Source organism: Trichosurus vulpecula, chromosome 8 (assembly GCF_011100635.1).
Source record: "Trichosurus vulpecula isolate mTriVul1 chromosome 8, mTriVul1.pri, whole genome shotgun sequence".
NCBI lineage: Eukaryota > Metazoa > Chordata > Mammalia > Diprotodontia > Phalangeridae > Trichosurus > Trichosurus vulpecula.
In genome coordinates this window covers 174,231,910-174,245,285 of record NC_050580.1, presented here as the reverse complement: position 1 = coordinate 174,245,285, position 13,376 = coordinate 174,231,910, and the positions used below count along the sequence as shown (strand labels likewise).

At 37.4% G+C, this 13,376-nt stretch overlaps 1 pseudogene; it reads left to right on the top strand.

The window, feature by feature from the left end:
- Positions 1–9,639, top strand: part of LOC118829667 — a 110,288-nt pseudogene extending 100,649 nt beyond the window's left edge.
- The last annotated feature ends 3,737 nt before the right edge of the window (positions 9,640–13,376 follow it).

Genomic DNA, 13,376 nt, shown 5'->3' with positions numbered 1-13,376 from the left:
TTTTTGGGATCTATTTGCGGAGGCGATCGATGGATTCTTTCAATTTCTATTTTGCCCTGTGGCTCTAGAATATCAGGGCAGTTCTCCTTGATAATTTCCTGAAAGATGGTATCTAGGCTCTTTTTTTGATCATGGCTTTCAGGTAGTCCAATAATTTTTAAATTATCTCTCCTGGATCTATTTTCCAGGTCAGTGGTTTTTCCAAGGAGATATTTCACATTGTCTTCCATTTTTTCATTCCTCTGGTTCTGTTTTATAATATCCTGATTTCTCATAAAGTCACTAGCTTCCACTTGCTCCAATCTAATTTTTAAAGTAGTATTTTCTTCAGTGGTCTTTTGGACCTCCTTTTCCATTTGGCTAATTCTGCCTTTCAAGGCATTCTTCTCCTCATTGGCTTTTTGGAGCTCTTTTGCCATTTGAGTTAGTCTATTTTGTAAGGTGTTGTTTTCTTCAGTGTATTTTTCAGTATTTTTTTGGGTCTCCTTTAGCAAGTCATTGACTTGTTTTTCATGGTTTTCTCGCATCCTTCTTATTTCTCTTCCCAATTTTTCCTCTACTTCTCTAACTTGCTTTTCCAAATCCTTTTTGAGTTCTTCTATGGTCTGGGGCCAGTTCATGTTTTTCTTGGAGGCTTTGGTTGTAGGCTCTATGACTTTGCTGTCTTCTTTAGGCTGTATGTTTTGGTCTTCTTTGTCACCAAAGAAAGAATCCAAAGTCTGAGACTGAATCTGGGCGCGTTTTCGCGTCCTGGCCATATTCCCAACCAACTAACTTGACCCTTGAGTTTTTCAGTGGGGTATGACTGCTTGTAGATTACAGAGTTCTATGTTCTACGTTTGGGGGGGAGGTGCCAGCTCTGTCAGATCCGCACTCCTCCTTCCCCAAGGACCCCCAGTCCAGACTGGGCTCAGATCTTCGGCAGGCTGTGCACCCCTGCTGTGATCCGCCACTTAATTCCCCCCACCAGGTGGGCCTGGAGCTGGAAGTAACAACAGCTGTAGCTGCCCCACCTCCGCTGCCCCCGGGGCTGGAAGCCGAACCGGGAACTCCTTCCACTCCCGCAGCTTTTCCCACTAACCTTCTCCGCAGTCTTTGGTGTTTGTGGGTCGAGGGGTCTGGTAACTGCCACAGCTCACATATTCAGGGCGCTAGGGCCCCCTCCGCCCGGCTTCTGGCCTGGATCGTCCACGCCGCTCAGGCTGGGCTCTGCTCCACTCCGTTCCCAGCTCCCAGCTCCCAGCTCCGTGTGGAATAGAGCTCACCCAGAGACCATCCGGGCTGTCCTGGGCTGGAGCCCTGCTTCCCTCTGCTGTTCTGTGGGTTCTGCCATTCTAGAATTGGTTCAGAGCCCTTTTTTATAGGTTTTTGGAGGGACTCGGGTACGGAGCTCACTCTAGTCCGTGCTTACCAGCCGCCATCTTGGCTCCGCCCCAGATATTTTATTTTTAGTTTACATGTTCTTGAGTTTCAAATTTTCTTCCCTTCCTTCCCCTCCCCCCAAGACAGCATGCAGTCCGATACAGATCCTACGTAAACCTTTGCATTAAGCTTATGTACACAATTATGACCAATGGAATGAATCATGAGAGAGAAGAAACAAAACCAAAAAAAAGAAAGCAAATAGTTTGCCTCAATCTGCATTCAAACTCCACAGTTCTTTCTCTGGAAGTAGCTAGCTTTTTCCATCATGGGTCCTTTGGAGCTGTCTTTGAGCCTTGTATTACTGAGGAGAGCCAAATCTATCAAAGTTAGTCATCACAAAATCAATATGTCTTTGGTTGTGTATAATGTTCTCCTAGTTCTGCTCCTCTCACTAAGAATCAGATCATGTAGGTTTTTCCAGGTTATTATGAAGTCCATATCTTCCCCATTTCTTATACCACAATAGTATTCCATTACATTCATATACCACAACTTGTTCAGCCATTCCCCAATTGATGGGCATCCCCTTGATTTCCAATTCTTTGCCACCATAAAAAGAGCTACAATAAATATTTATGTACATACAGGTAACTTTCCCACTTGTGTGATCTCTTTGGGGTATAGCCCTAGAAGTGGTATTGCTGGGTGAAAGGGTATGCACATTTTTATAGCCCTTTGGGCATGGTTCCAAATTGCTCTCCAAAATGGCTGGATCTGTTCACAACTCCAGCAACAATGTTAATGTTCCAATTTTCCCACATCCACTCCAGTATTTATCATTTTCCTGTTTTGTCATGTTAGCCAATCTAACAGGAGATATGTGGTACCTAAGAGTTGTTTTGATTTGCATTCCTCTAATCAATAGTGATTTAGAGCATTTTTTCATATGCCTACAGATATCTTTAATTTCTTCCTCTGAAAACTGCCTGTTCATATCCTTTCATCATTTCTCAAGTGGGGAATAACTTTTATTCCTATAAATTTGGCTCAGTTCCCTGTATATTTTAGAGATGAGGCCTTTATCAGAGACATTAGTTGTAAAGATTTTCTCCCAATTTTCTGCTTCCCTCCTAATCTTTGTTGCATTGACTTTGTTTATATAAAAACTTTTCAGTTTAGAATAATCAAAGTTATCCATTTTGCAATTTATAATGCTCTCTATCTCTTGTTGGTTCATGAATTCTTCCCTTTCCCATAAATCTGACAGGTAAAGTATTCCTTGTTCTCCCAAACTGCTTATAGTAGCAGCCTTTATTCCTAAATCATGTACCCAGTTTGACTTTATTTTGGTATATGGTGTAAGATATGGGTGTATGCCCAGTTTCTGCCATACTATTTTCCAATTTTCCCAGAAATTTTTGTGAAATAGTGAATTCTTAACCCAGAAGCTGGATTCTTTTGGTTTATCAGAGAGTAGATTGCTATAGTCGGTGACTTCTGCGTCTTGTGTACATAACCTATTCCACTCATCTACCACTCTGTTTCTTAGCCAGTACCAGGTAATTTTGAGGACTGATGCTTTATAATACAGTTTGATATCTGGTATGGCTAGGTCACTTTCCCTACCATTTCTTTTCATTGATTCCCTTGATATTCTGGAATTTGTTTTCTTATTTTGTTGTTATTTTATCCAGCTCTGTAAAAGAATTTTTTGGTAGTTTGTTTGGTATAGCACTGAATAAGTAAATTAATTTTGGTAAAATTGTCATTTTTTATTATATTAGATTGGCCTAACCACAAGCAACTGATGTTATTCCATTTAATTAGATCTTACTTTATTTGTGTGAGGAGTGTTTTTAACTGTGTTCATATAGGCCCTGGGTTTGTCTTGACAGGTAGACTCCCAAATATTTTATAGTGTCTACAGTAACTTTGAATGGAATTTCTCTTTCTATCTCTTGCTGTTGGGCTTTGTTAGTAATTTATAAGAATGTTGAGGATTTATGTGGGTTTATTTTATATCCTGCAACTTTGCTAAAGTTGTTTATTATTTCAAGTAGTTTTTTTTTACTCAAATCCCTAGGATTCTCTAAGTAAATCATCTTATCTTCTGCAAAATGTGATAATTTAGTTTCTTCTTAACCTATTCTAATTCCTTCAATTTATTTTTTTTCTCTTAATGCTAAAGCTAACATTTCTAGTACTAGATTTAATAATAGGGGTGATAATGGACATCCTTGATTCACCTCGGATCTTATTGGGAATGCATCTAGCTTTATCCCCATTACATATAATACTTGCTGATGTTTTTAGGTAGATGCTATTTATAATTTTAAGGAAGACTCCATTTATTCCTATGCTTTCTAGTGTTTTTAATAGGAACAGGTGTTGCATTTTGTCAAAAGCTTTTTCTGAATCTATTGAGATAATCATATGGTTTCTGCTAGTTTTGTTGTTGATATGGTCAATTATGCTGATAGTTTTCCTAATATTGAACCAGCCTTGCATTCCTGGAATAAATCTCACCTGGTCACAGTGTATTGTTCTCCTAATAAGTTGCTGCAATCTTTTTGCTAATATTGTATTTAAAATTTTTGCATCAATATTCATTAGGGACATTGGTCCATAATTTTCTTTTTCTATTTTGACTCTTCCTGGTTTAGATATTAGTACCATATTTGTGTCATAAACAGAATTTGGTAGGAGTCCTTCTTCACCTATTTTCCCAAATACTGTAAAAAGTATGGAAATTAACTGTTCTTTAAATGTTTGATAGTATTCACAGGTAAAACCATCTGGCCGTGGAGATTTTTTTCCTAGGGAGTTCTTTGATGGCTTGCTCAATTTCTTTGTCAGATGGTAGTATTTAGGTAATTTATATTCTCTTCTGTTAAGCTGGGCAATGTGTATTTTTGTAAATATTTATCCATTTCCCTGAGGTTATCAAATTTATGGGCATACAATTGAACAAAATAATTCCTAATTATTGTTTTAATTTCCTCTTCATTTGGAGGTGAATTCATCCTTTTCATTTTTGATACTGGTAATTTGGTTTTATTCTTTCTTTTTTTAAATCAAATTGACCAAGGGCTTATCAATTTTATTGTTTTTTTTCACAAAACCAGCTCTTAGTTTTATGTATTAGTTCAATAGTTTTCTTGATTTCAATTTTATTAATCTCTCCTTTGATTTTCAATATTTTTAATTTGGTATCTAATTGGGGATTTTCAATTTGTTCTTCTTTCTAGCTTTTTCAGTTGCATGCCCGTTTCATTGATCTCCTTTTTATCTGTTTTATTTATGTAAGCATCCACAGATATAAAACTTCCCCTAAGATCTGCTTTTGCTACATCCCATAAGTTTTGGTATGTTGTTTCATTATTGTCATTCTCTTGAATGAAGTTATTATTTTCTTCTATGATCTTCTCTTCGGCCGACTCATTCTTTAGGATTAGATTATTTAGTTTCCAGTTAATTTTTAGTTTATCTTTCCATGGTCCTTTATTACAAATAATTTTTATTGTGTCATGATCTGAAAAGGATGCATTGACTATATCAGCCTTTCTGCACTGGATTATGAGGTTTTTATGCCCTGGTACATGGTCAACTTTTGAGTATGTGCCATGTACTGCAGAGAAAAAAGTATATTCCTTTTGATTTCCATGCAGTTTTCTGCATAGATCAGTCATATCTGCCTTTTCTCAAATTCTATTCACATCCTTAGCTTCTTTCTTGTTTATTTTGAGGTTAGATTTATCAAGTTCAGAGAGGGGGAGGTTGAGGTATCCCATTATTATAATTTTGATGTCTATTTCTTCCTGTAGCTCCCTTAATTTCTCCTCTGAGAATCTGAATGCTGTACTGCTTGGTACATATATGTTAAATGATGATATTGCTTCATTGTCTATGGTGCCTTTTAGCACGATATAGTGTCCTTCTTTTAATTAGATCTATCTTTGCTTTTACTTTGTCTGATTTTAGGATTGCTACTTCTGCTTTTTTTACTTTAGCTGAAGCAAAATATATTCTACTCCATCCTTTTACTTTTACCCTTTGTGTATCCCCCTTTTCCAAATATGTTTCTTGTAAACAACATATTGTAGGATTACGGTTTTTAATCCATTCTGCTATCCACTTCCGTTTTAGCGGAGAGTTCATCCCATTCACATTCACAGTTATGATTACAAGCTGTGTCTTTTTCTCCATCCTGTTTCCCCCTGCCTCTGGCATTTATGCTTTTATTTCTCCCTCCCCCCTTCCGCTCCTCAAAAGAGTTTTGCTTTTGACCACCGCCTTTCTGAATTTACCCTCACTCTTGATTTCCCTCCCTTATCTTACCCTTTTCCCCTTGCTACTTCTTCCCTTCTTTCTAACCACCCCCCCCTTTTCTTTCCCCTTTCCCCTCCTACTGCCTATAGGACAAGTTTGATTTCTATACTTTTCAGAGTATGGTATTCTCTTCTTGAACCAAAACTGATGAGAGTAAAGTTCATATACTACTCTTCTTCCCCCTGTTTTTCCCTCTACTATAATGTGTTTTTGTGCCTCTTCATTTGATGGAATTTACCCTTTTCTACTACGTCCTTACCTCTTCTCCCAGAACCCTTCCTTTACATCTCTTAATTATATTTTTTATCATTATATCAGTTATTTTATACTGACACCCACAGTGTATGCGTATCCCTTTCAACTGTCATAATAACTGTACTATTCTCAAGATTGACATGCATCTCAAACCTGCTCAGGTTCACTTTTTTAGAGGCATCTGACAGAACTTGTGAGAGAGCTCCAGTAAGACACTGTTTTCACAAGATCATCTTGGCTCTGCCTCTCGAAATAACTATTAATGAGAGAAATGTAAATTAAAACAACTCTGAGCTACTACCTCACACCTGTCTCATTGGCTAATGTGACAGAAAAAAAAATGACAAATGGCACGGGGGGTGGAATATGGGAAAATTAAAACGCTAATGTACTATTGATGAAGTTGTATAGCAATTCAATCATTCTGTAGAGAAATTTGGAACTATGCCCAAAGGGTTATAAAACCATGCATATTCTTTGACTGAGTAATATCACTACTAGGCCTGTATCCCAAAGAAATAAGAAAGGAAAAGGACCTATGTGTACAAAATACTTTTAACTGCTGTTTTGGTGTTGCAAAGAATTGGAAATTGAGGGAATGTCCCTCAATTGGGGAATGGCTGAACAAGTTGTTGTATGTGATCATGATAGAATACCATTGTGCTTTAAGAAATGATGAGCAGGATGTTCTCAGAAAAACATGGGAAGACTTACATGAACTGATGCAAAGTGAAATGAGCAGAACCAGGAGAACATTGTACATAGTAACAGCAATATTATATGATGATCTACCACAAAAAACCTAGCTCCTATCAATAATACAGTGATTTAAGACAAATGTGTAGGATTTATCATGAAAAGTGCTGTCCACTTCCAGAGAAAGAACTGGTAGAGCTTGAATGCAAATCAAAATACTTTTTTTTCTCTACTTTATTTTTCTTGAGTTTTTTTTTGTCTGTTTTCTTTCACAGAATGACTTACATGGAAATGTGTTTTTCAAGACTACACATGTATAACCTATGTAATACTGCTTGCCTTCTCAACGAATAGTGGGAGGGAGAGAATTTGGAAACCAAAGTTTGAAAAAAAAAGAATGTTAAAATGGTTTTTACATGTAATTGAGAAAAATAAAAAATTAAATAAGAATGTCCATGCTGGAGGCAACACAAGTTTGAGGACACTGAGAATGGTCCTCAATGATATCCAAAAGGAGGAAGATACCAATACTTGGAAAAAAATAGAGAACATTATCACCACTGGGGGAAAAAATGAAGAAAACAGCAACAACAACTGACTCAAGAGCCATACTTAGGAATTTGGTCACCTGGGGCAAGAAATGTTTAAGGAATGATTGGAAACAAAAGTTGAGGAGATCATCAAGGATGAAGTGGTTTTGGGAGTTGGAGAAATGCTAGAACTTGGAGGCCAGGATGGTTAAAGTGGAGCAGGAGTGAGAGAGAAGATTTTGATTCAGGTACAGAATTCATTAGTGAGAAGGAACAGTGAGCTGGAGGTCAATAGGTAACAACAATCACCAGGATTTGAGCTGAATGGAGTGAATTTTAAAGGAGAGGTAGTTGTTGATTAACAGTGGCAAGAGAGGATCTAAAATAGCATTAGAAGCTGGTATCGGTCCGAGAGCAAGGAGAACAGATCTCATCGGCCACCGCCATGTTTGAAAGAACAGCAGCAAGCAGCCCAGAATCTTGCTACAGTTGCAGAATCTGATCAAATGAGATCCATCAGCCTATGTCAAGGAGTTTATGCAGCAGCATAATCACTACAAGTGCAATGTGGAAAATTTCAAATTACAACCAAATAAAACCCAGCAAAGAACTGGCTGAATTGGTAATGATCTTGGCCCAGGTTAACCCCTGTTATCCTGAACATCTGGTTAACTTCCCCCAATGGCTGAAGGAACTTCTTTCTTAGAAACACACCCTCTTGGATGCAGGTCTTCCAATGACATGTTGCAAAGCTTTGATGTTGCTGAGAAACAGAAATCCTATCAATCCAACCAGCTTATTAGAGCTGTTCTTTGAACTTCTGCATCACCATGATAATCTTCTGTGAAAGACTTTGTACACTCATATGGTAACTGATATCAAAAATATCAGTGCCTATCGTAAGAACAATAAAGTGAATGAGATGCCACAGAACGTCATGTACACCATGTTAAGAGGCAGCAATGCCATAGCTGGGCATGATGATCGAGCTGTACAAGAGAAACATCTGAAATGACACCAAAACTGTCAATGTGACCACACTTGCAGGCTTTTCTAAAGTGACCAATGTACTAGTTGCTGGTTTAAAATTCATCCTTAATGAAGGTGAAGATGAGAAACAAGACAGAGATTCTGAATCTAAGGATGATGGGCCCACAGCAAGAGATTTTCTTTTTACATATGCCACAGGAAAGAAAACATTCAAACACAAAAAGAAATTGGAAAAGGCCATGAAAGTCTTGAAAAAAAATAAAAAGCCAGAGGTGTTTAATTTTGTAGCCATTCATTTGATTTATTATCCCTGTGATTTTGCAGACAAGTTTCTGAAGCAGCTGAAGGCCTCTAAAGAGAAATTTGAAGTCAAGATGATGCTCATGGACCTTATCTCCAGATTAGTGGGAATTTGTGAGCTTTTACTTTTTAACTTATATCCCTTCATACAGCATTTCCTCCAACCCCATCAGAGAGGGGTGACAAAGATTCTTCTCTTTGATGTCCAAGCAGCCTATCAACTTGGACCCCTTGAGATTATCGAGTCCTTACTAATGACTGTGTCACCTACAAGAACTATGGGGAGGTTGTGACTGTTAGAATCCGTGCTATAAAAGGGATAATGACTCGATGCCCTCTGGCCATGAATGAAGACTTTCTCTATGATCTGGTCCAATACAAATCCCATAAAGACAAGAATGTGATGATGTCTGTTAGAACCTTGATTCAGCTCTCCAGAACCAAATCCACAGTTGTTGCAGAAAAACTCAGGGGCAAATCCATAGAGGCTTTGATAGAAGCAAGAATTCAAGAAAATGGTGAATTAGATGCTAAAGATTACATTCCAGGGGCTGAAGTTTTTGATGTTGAGAAAAAGGAAGTCGATGAAGAGGATGATGATGATGGGTGGGAAAGCACTAGCCTCAGTGAGGACAACATGAAGATGGCAAGTGGATCCAGGTGTACCATTCCTCTGATGCAGAGCAACAGGAAATAGCTGAGAAGTTAGAGAATGTGCTATTGGAGGAGCAAAAGGACAAGGTGGCTATGGTAAGCACCAGCCAGTTTCTAACCCAAGAAGACTTCCAGAAAATCTGCCTCACCAATCTAAGGAAGGAAGTGGATGCCGCCCATAGAAATCCCAGAAGAGGAAGAGTTTTGAAATAGAAAGTGAAGAGAAAAAGAAAGGGGAGCTGCTTTCCTTGAGGGACATTGAACATCTCCATAAAAAAACCAAGTCTGACAAAGAGACAAGAGTGGCAACTATAATGGCGGGGAAGACAGACAAAAAGGAATTTGTGGAGAAGAAAACCAAACTGAACCCATTTGTTAGCTCTACAAATAGAGAAAAGAAAAAGCAGAAGAATTTTATGATGATGAGGAAGAGCCATAATATCTGCTCCAAAATGAGATGTTCCTTCAAGAAAAAGAAAAACAATAGGCTCTGCGGGATGCACTTTGGAAAATGAAATAACCATCACATGGGGGTGATAAAGTACCATTTCTGCACTATTGCTTTGGAAGAGCAAGGGATTCTTGTTAACGTAAGAAGGGCTGGGAGCTCCATATGTTGGAAGGTATAGACTCACAGAACCTCTGAATTGTTTTTGTTTTATTTGTTTGGTTTTTTTTTGTTTTTTGCTTTTTTGGTAGGGCAATTGGGGTTAAGGGACTTGCCCAAGGTCACATAGCTAGTAAATGTGTCAAGTTTCTGAGGCTGGATATGAACTCAGGTCCTTCTGACTCCAGGGCCGGTGCTCTACTCACTGCTCCACCTAGCTGCCCCAGAACCGCTGAATTGGAAGAGACCTCAGGAGCCATGCATCCATCCATCCATCTATCCCAAATCCTCCCCAAAAGGAATTCCCATACTAACACCCATTCTGAGAACTGGTCACTCTGTTTGTGCTTAATCATCACCATGGAGAGGATGCCCATATTAACTGAACAAAATGTTGCATTAGTTAAAATATTTTTATTTTGGAGATGGAAAATTCTCAGTATCTGTAATAATTTATTTAAAAAAATAGTTAATTTTTTCCAGGGGAAATCTATTTCATAGATCAGCTCAAAATAGTATGCATAGATGACAATGTCTGTGTAAGCCCTAACTTGATAAACTGCCTTGTGTTTGCCAGATGAGTCTGGTGGCTGACCTACACACATTTGGGCAAACTATTATTATTCATGCCAAAGGGTTAAATATCTTTTAATCTGCATAAGGAAATAATTGGTGAACATCTTGCTTTAAAAAATAAACTGAATGTTACATAAAATAAAATAGCGTTAGGAACTGAGAAAAATGCCAACTCCTCTCTTATTCCTCTGTATCAGGAGATTTGAGAAAGACAGGTTGCCTGAGTGAGGGTGGCAATAGATGCAATATCTTCAGGGGAAAGCTAGGTTCCAACAAACACTAAAAGGTCAAAGGAGTGAATGGAAGAGATCCAGAATGAAGAGGAAATTAATAATAGAGGACAAAAGTGTAAAAAGATTGGGGAGAGCTAGGCAAGAGGAGAATGTGATGAGGAAAAAGGAGTGTAAAAGAAGAGGAAAGGAGAGGGGCTTAGGGGTTGGCAGTCTGATTCGAGGTTCAGTTGTTGGGGGAAAAGGGTGATCCATCCTAAATATTCACACTTGGGGAAAAATTCCATAATCCTCAACTCTTGTCATGACTACAAATGCCCTAGTGCTACTTTCCCATCTTTAAAGTCTTTCAATGCACCACAGCACAGCGAATAGAGGACAGGGCTTGGAGTCATAAATGAGTGGATCCGAGTCCTGTCTTTGACTCATATAAGCTATGGAAATCATGGGTCACAACTTCTCTGTGCCATACACAATTCAGTAAGATTATGAGATATCGACAAGTTGCTGAGCTGAATCAAGAAAGATCTTTTTCACAGCAAATTTCCTACAGTTATGAAATCACAATTCTGAAACAAAACAACAAAGTAAACAGATATATTGACGATAGACAGTTAAATAGATGGATAGATGACAGATGAATGAACAAATATATATCTTTATGAAATAATCTACACATATCAATATTTTGAGAAAGACAAAGGTAGCTTTTTACAAAATAAATTCTTTGGTAAACCACATCTTTGTTTGTCTTATAATCTTATAACTGTCTGAAACGTACAGAGAATACAATATTCTACTGCGAAAAAAAGACAGAAAGAAGGAAGGGAAGGGAAGGGAAGGGAAGGGAAGGGAAGGGAAGGGAAGGGAAGGGAAGGGAAGGGAAGGGAAGGGAAGGAAAGGAAGAAAGAAAGGAAGAAAGAAAGAAAGAAAGACAGAAAGAAAGAAAGGAAGGAAGGAAGGAAGGAAGGAAGGAAGGAAGGAAGGAAGGAAGGAAGGAAGGAAGGAAGAAAAAAAAAGAAATGGGACAGCTAGGTGGCTAAGTGAGTAGAGCACCAACCCTGGAGTCAGGAGGACCTCAGTTCAAATCTGCTGTCAGACACTTGGCACAATTACTAGCTGTGTGACCTTGGGCAAGTCCCTTAACCCCAATTGCTCTGCCATCCCCCTCCAACAAAAAATAAAGAAAAGAAGGAAGAGAGAAAAAAAGGAAAAAAAAAACATCTTCTCCAAGAAGGCTTTTTCTGACTCAGCCTGTTCTACTCTGATGTCTCCAAGTGCCACTACTTATTATGTTAATCATTTAAATATATGTTGATTTGCTACTGTTCCACTTCTTTCCAATATACATGACTTTTTAAAATCTTCAAATCGGTCATAAACTACTGGGAGAGGAAGTTTTCTACTGATTGAATTACATGCCTTACACCCACTACCATGCTATATATGCTCTCAGTATATTGGGTAAATGAATACTGTATTTGGAAAAATCATATACTTGGAAGGAATATCTAATTCACCTATAGCCCAACAGAATTATATATAATATACAAAGAAAGCTCATATATTTCTGTCTTGAATCAACACATTTCACCTATCTACCTCCATTAATTGGAATATAAATAAAACATTTTTAGAAAAAAAATCTCTCTGAAGCAGTAAAAATATTTTTGAAGAACTATGCTGGAACTAGAATAATAGCCTTGCAGAAAAAAACAGAGGTTACCTTAAATTCTAGGTTTGGAGGAATTGTTTCTTTTTTCTCATTATCTCTCTTTTTCTTTCTCTTGCTTTTCTTTTGATTTCTAATAAATATACTCAAGCCAAAATTTTAAAATAAGGCATTTGAAGAGTAATAAGGCATCTCAAAATAGATTCTAGATGTTGATTTTTTTAAAGTGTCTACAATGAGATAGGAACTGTAGTAAATGCAAATTGTAATATAATGGAGAGGAAAAAAATCCTTTATCAAGAAGATTTAAGGGGGAGGGAGGTCCTTTCAGAAAGGGACAATAATATACCAAAACTAAAATCATCAAGAGAATGTGAGTTATTTTTTTCCACATAAAAGTCCGAACTGTATGTCTAAGATGGTGCCTATATCCTGCATCCTATATCCTGTCAATCATTCACCTTCTTTTATTAGTCTCAGATAGAAGATAAACAGTAAGACTGATAGAGAGGGAGAGAGAGATAGAGAGAGAGAGAGAGAGAGAGAGAGAGAGAGAGAGGGGGGGGGGGAGAGAAAGAGAGAGAATTTCCATTTGGGTAAAATAGCACTTCTTTTTTCATCTTTTTCCTACTTCTTCGCTTTTCTGACTTTTGCTAATTGAACATTTGTTTTCATTTGTTACTTAATTGTCAAAGTTTTTATCCTTACAGATTGCTTTTTGACTTTTCTCTTCAGTTACTATGGATTATTATAGGCAATTAAAAATTATACATTGATACTTTTCAACAAATGCTTTTAAAGAGGTTTAATGATTTGTCATGTTTCCTTAGTTTATCCCGTTATGTTAATTTTTCTTGGAAAATGGGCACATCTATTAAAGAATGCTAAGTTACTTAATCTTCATCCCACTGATATACTGCCACTGTCTTTCCTGTTATTTCTGATTATGAATAAGCGAAAAATTGTTTTCAGTTTTTCTTTTCATCCTTCTTTCTTATCTACTATAAACCACATTGTATTTTGTATTCTAATCTTGATTTTTTTTCTTTTTTTCTCCTTTGAAGAGATGATGACCTCTGTAATTTATCCTTTTCAGCAGCAATTTATTCCAAGTGAGATTTGTAGTCATTAAATGCTGTATATTTAAATCATGTGAGTACAGGATTTCACCT